This window comes from Myotis davidii, unplaced genomic scaffold, assembly GCF_000327345.1.
Source record: "Myotis davidii unplaced genomic scaffold, ASM32734v1 scaffold1136, whole genome shotgun sequence".
Classification (NCBI taxonomy): domain Eukaryota; kingdom Metazoa; phylum Chordata; class Mammalia; order Chiroptera; family Vespertilionidae; genus Myotis; species Myotis davidii.
The window spans coordinates 8,426-14,465 of NW_006287257.1; the positions used below are offsets into that span (position 1 = coordinate 8,426).

The window sequence follows — 6,040 nt, forward strand, 5'->3', positions numbered from 1 at the left end:
GGCACTGTTCTAGATCTTTGAAGTATGCCGTTGGTGTTTTAATAGGTACTGCACTGAATCTGTAGATTGCTTTGGGTAGTACGGACATTTTAATGACGTTGATTCTACCAATCCATGAACATGGTATGTTCTTCCATTTGTTTATGTCTTCCTCTATCTCTTTTTTCAATTTCCTGTAGTTTTCTGAGTACAGGCCTTTTACCTCTTAAGTTTATTCCTAGGTATCTTAATATTTTTGGTGCAATGGTAAATGGGGTCGTTTTTTTCATTTCTCTTTCTCTGAGTTCATTATTGGTGTATAAAAAAGCCATAGATTTCTGGGTGTTAATTTTGTGTCCTGCTACATTGCCAAATTCATTTATTAGGTCTAGTAGTTTTTTGATGGAGTCTTTGGGGTTTTCTATGTATAGTATCATGTCATCTGCAAAGACAGTTTTACATTCCAATTTGGATGCCTTTTATTTCTTCTTCTTGTCTAATCGCAATAGCTAATACTTCCAGTACTATATCGAACAGGAGTGGTGAAAGTGGGCATACCTGTCTTGTTCCTGTTCTTAGGGGAAATGAATTTAGTTTTTGCCCATTTAGTATGATGTTGTCTGTAGGTTTGTCATATAAGGTAAAATGCTACTCCGGTAAACACACAAATGATCATAAAGCAAAAACAGACTTACTACTAATATGAAAAACATTTTAGTGGTCTGGAGAGAAGATCAAAGCAGTCACATGTACTAAGTCAAAGCCTAATCCAGAGCAAGACCCTAACCCTCTTCAATTCTATGAAAGCTGAGAGAGATGAAAAAGCTTCAGAAGAAATATCAAGCAGAGGTTGGTTTCAGAGGCTTAAGGAAAGAAACCAACTACATAATATAAAATTGCAAGGTAAAGCAGTAAGTGCTAATGCAGAAGCTGCAGCAAGTTATCCAGATCTGTCTAGGAACATTTACAAAGGTGGCTACCCTAAACAACATATTTGTAATGTAGATGAAACAGTCATATATTGGAAGAAGAAGCCATCTAGGATTTACATAGCTAGGGAGGAGAAATCAGTGCCTGGCTTCAAAGCTTCAAAGGACAGGCTGACTCTCTTGTTAGGGGCTAATGCAGCTGGTGACTTTAAACTGAAGCCAATGTTCGTTTATTATTTTGAAAAATCCAAGTCTCTTAATAATTATGCTAAATTCACTCTGCCTGTGCTGTATAAATAGCACAATGCCTAGATGAAAGCACATATGTTTATACATGGTATACTGAATATTTTAAGCCCACTGTTGCCAGGAAGAAGAGATTCCTTTAAAAAAAAGTACTGCTCATTAACAATGTACCTGGTCACCCAATAGCTCTGATGGAGATGTAAAATAAGATTAATATTATTTTCTTTCATTTATTTAAGAAATAGGTTTTTATTAATTTTTAGAGAGAGAGAGGAAGGAAGAGGGACAGATAGAAATATCGATGAGAGATGAATATCATTGATCAGCTGCCTCCTGCATGCACCCTACTGGGGATCAAGTTTGCAACCCCAGCATATGCCCTGACTGGGAATTGAAATAATGACCTTTTGGTTTCTGGATCAACACTCAATGGCTGAGCCATACCAGCTGGGCAAGATTATCATTATTTTCATGCCTGCTAACACAACATCCATTCTACAACCCATAGATCCAGGAGTAATTTTAACTTTCATGTCTTATTTAAGAAATACATTTTGTAAGGCCATAGCTCCATAGATAGTGATTCCTCTGATAGATCTGGACAAAGCCAATTGAAAACCTTCTTGAAAGATTTCATCACTCTAGATGCCAATAAGAACATTTGTGACTCATGGGAAGAGGTCAAAATATCAGCATTAACAGGAGTTTGGAAGAAGTTGATTCCAACCGTCACGGGTGACTTCGAGGGGTTCAAGACATCCATGGAGGAAGTAACTGCAGATATGATGGAAATAGCAAGAGAACTAGAATTAAAAGTGGAGTTTAAAGATGTGGGTGAATTGCTGCATCAAACTTTAGTGGATGAGGAGTTGCTTGTTATGGATAAGCAAAGAAAGTGGTTTCTTGCAATTGAATCTACTCCTGGTAAAGATGCTGTAAAGATTATTGAAATGACAACAGAGGATTTAGGATAATTCATAAACTTAGTTGATAAAACAGCAGCAGGAGAGGACTGGTTCCAATTTTGAAAGAAGTTTTATTGAGGGCAAAATGTTATCAAATAGCACTGCATGCTACAGAGGACATTGGTGGGGCATAATAGTTTTTTAGGGCTATGATGACAAATTACCACAAACAGTGTCTTAAACAATAGCAATTCTCTCACAATTCTGAAGACCTTAATTCTGAAATAAAGATGTTATCATGATCATACTCTCTCCTAAAACTAAGGGAGAATCTATTCCGTCTCTTTTAGTTTCTGATGTTTGCTGGCAATTTTTGCATAATTGTGGAAGCATAATTCCAACTTCCTTCATGTTAAATCTTTGGCCTCTCTCTTCCAAAGACACTAATCATTGGATTTAGGGCACACCTGGATAATCCAGGATAAGCTCCTTCTTTAAAGAACCTACATTTAATTATACCTTTTACAATATAATGTAATACTCATTCTTTGGCCACATAAATTAATATTCACAGACTCTGGGGATCAGGAGGTGGACATATCATTAGGGCCACTATTTGACCCACTAGAGAGGCAAACGTCACTGGCCAATACATGGAAGTGGGAGGTAATGTGGGAAACAAATAGATCTGAAAGAGCATTTGTATTTGGAAGATGGGAATGGAAGTGGGAAATAAGAGTAAGCAACACATGGAAGGAACAGAAGGGTAGTCTGGGACTCAAAGCATAGAGCTTAGAAAGCCATTGTTGTGCTAGCCAGTTTGGCTCAGTGGATAGAGCCTTGGCCCACAAACTGAAGGGTTCCAGGTTCAATTCCCAGTCATGGCTCAATCCCCTGGTCACAGTGCATGCAAAAGGCAACCAATGTGTCTCTCTCACATCAATGTTTCTCTTTCTCTGTCTCTCCCCCTCCCTTCAACTCTCTAAAAATCAATGGGAAAATATCCTCAGGTGAGGATTAAAAAAGAAAAGAAAGCCATTGTTTTTTTGAGTAGAATACAATATGAGTATAATGATTAGGAGCATAAATTTGACAACCCTATTTGCAGCTGGAGTTAGTGAGGACATGGGTAGGAAGAAGATGAATTCAAAAGACAGCTATAAAGAACAATTATTTTGATTTTGGGACAAATCAAATATAGGAAATGAAGGAATTAGTAAGAGAGGCTCCAAGGTTTCTCACTGGTATTCTGAAAAGTACTTAAGAAGGAGGCAGAGCCAGTTCAAGGTTTCGACATGTTGAGACTTAGATGTTGACATTTGGATGTCTTAAGTTTTGTCTTAAATAAACAAAATAGTCACTTTGATTATTTACATGTGAAGTTTGGGGAGAAACATATACTTATAAATGTTTTTCAGTTTATAAGAATAGTGTTGATATGAATACATTTAATAAATTAAGTACTTTAACTTCCAAAGAGTAGGAAGTATGTAAGAAAATTTTTAAAATTTTATTTTCATTTATTAACAGGTGAATATTCAACAAAAAGGATTAGTGGGCTTGGTTTAACTGTAGTTCCTATAGTGATATTAATATTACTTCAGTACTCTGTGTTTATGATAAGTATTTGTTGTTGTTTTAGCATGATTGTGTCCACTCTTTTAACTTAACAACCACATTTTTAATTTAAATATTCTTTAAAAATTTTTTATATGTTTTTATTGATTTCAGAGAGAGGAAGGGAGAGGGAAGAGAGAGATAGAAACATCAGTAATGAGAAAGAATCACTGATTGGCTGTCTGCTGCACACCCCCTATAGGGGATCAAGCTTGCAACCCAGGCATGTGCCCTGACCAGGAATCTAAATGTGACCTCCTGTTTCATGGGTCGATGCTCACCACTGAGCCACACTGACTGGGCTGATTTAAATATTATTGTACGTTTTTTATTAACAGTAAAAGTTGGTTTTGTCTCCCTAGCTATTCTTAGTGAAATTTCCCCCAAAATGATTAATTTCAGGTTATATTAGGTTTTCAAACTATTAATTTTGTAAAAACCAATTTTCATATTTATATTTGACTAGAGGCCTGGTGCTGTCTGCCAGGGAGAGACGGCTGGAAATTCAGGTACCCTCTTAAAGGGCCAACACACAAAATTCCCTGTGGAGCCATCCACATTGTGCAGAGGGGGGACAGAGTAGAGTGGAGCTGTGTGAGCAGAAGCCAGGATTGGGTGCTCTGGGGTTAGAGCTCAGAAGGCAGACACCCTGGTTTCCTGTGCTGAGTCATTCCCTCACACTGTGGAGGTCATCTTTCTCAGCAGACATTTGCTATACCGGCAGCTTTGCTTGAGGGGAAGACAGGTGACCCATCCTATTGGAAAACACCTTGCCCTAAGGTGAGGAGTTGCTCAGGCCCATTAAGAGATTGAGAATAACAATTAGTCTCCAGGCAGAAACAATTGCCCCACTCCATTGAAAAACAACAACACTTGCCACGCCTCTGGATGATTGCCTGAGGGCAATTCAAGTCAAAATCCTATCAGTCTGAAGACAGAGGTAGTCATGGAAGGATTTAAGTCTCTACCTGATCTAATTAGTCAGGGACAGCATTTGACACTGTCCTGTACCAGAGATTGAGAGGCATAGCAGATCTACCTAATACAGAGTCACAAACCCAAACAGGCAGCCAAAATGAGGGGACAAAGAAACAAGTCTCAAATGAAAGAACAAGAGAATTATCCAGAAGAAGAGATAAATGAAATGGAGATTAGAAATTTATCTGATATCGAGTTCAGAATAATGAACAGCATAAGAAAAGATATAGTAACTATGAAAAGAGAAAAAAAGACTGACATAGCACAAAGAAAGAACACAGGGAAGCTGAGGATCAAATCACTGAATGACAAGACAGGGTTGAAAAAATTACTCAGAGAACCAAAAAGAAAAAACACACACAATAAAAACAATACAGGAAGACAGTTTAAGGGAGCTGTGTTACAATGTCAAATGTAACAGTATTTGAATAGCAAGTGTGCCAGAAGAGGCAGAAAGGGAGTAAGAAATAGAGAATGCATTTGAAGAAATAATGGCAGAAAAATTCCCTAACCTGGTAAAGGGAAAAGTCACACAAGTCCAGGAGGCCTAGAGAACCCCAAGTAAGGAGAACCCAAACAGGCTGAGGCACAGACACATCATAATTAAAATGCCAAAAATTAAATACAAAGAGAGAATCTTAAAGGTGGCAAGAGAAAAGCAAACTGTTACCTACAAAAGAGTTCCCATAAGGCAGTCAGCTGATTTCTATTTAGAAACTGTACAGGCCAGAAGGGAATGGCATGAAGTATTCAAAGTAATGAAAAGCAAGAATCTGAAACCAATATTACTACTTCCAGCAAGGCTATCATTCAAAATAGACAGTCAAATAAAGAGTTCCTGGACAAAAAAAGGCTAAAGCAGTACATCACCATCAATCCAGCATTACAAGAAATGCTAAAGGGACTGCTGTAATGAGAAGAAGAAACATAGAGAGACACATAGGCATACAGAATTAAAATAGCTATAAATAAGTACCTCTCAATGATAACCCTAAATGTAAATGGATTAAATGCTCCAATCAAAAAGTGTAGGGTAGCTGAATGGATACAAAAACATGACCCAACTAAATGCTATCTACCAGAGACCCACCTCAAAACAAAAGACGCACACAGAATGAAAGTGAAGGGATGGAAAAGAAATGAATTTCCATTAAAATGGCAATAAATAAGTACCTATCAATAAAATATTAAATATAAATGATTTAAATACTCCAATCAAAAGACATAGGGTAGCTATATGGATACAAAAACATGACCCAACTATATGCTGTCTACAAGAGACCCACCTCAGAACAAAAGACACAAACATGAGAGTGAAGGGATGGAAAAGAAAAATTCCATGCAAATGGAAAAGAAAAAAAGCTGAAGTAGCAATACTCATATCTG

General features: G+C 37.4%; 1 pseudogene; it reads left to right on the forward strand.

Moving 5' to 3' along the window:
- Positions 1-2,242, forward strand: part of LOC102767470 — a 2,582-nt pseudogene extending 340 nt beyond the window's left edge.
- The last annotated feature ends 3,798 nt before the right edge of the window (positions 2,243-6,040 follow it).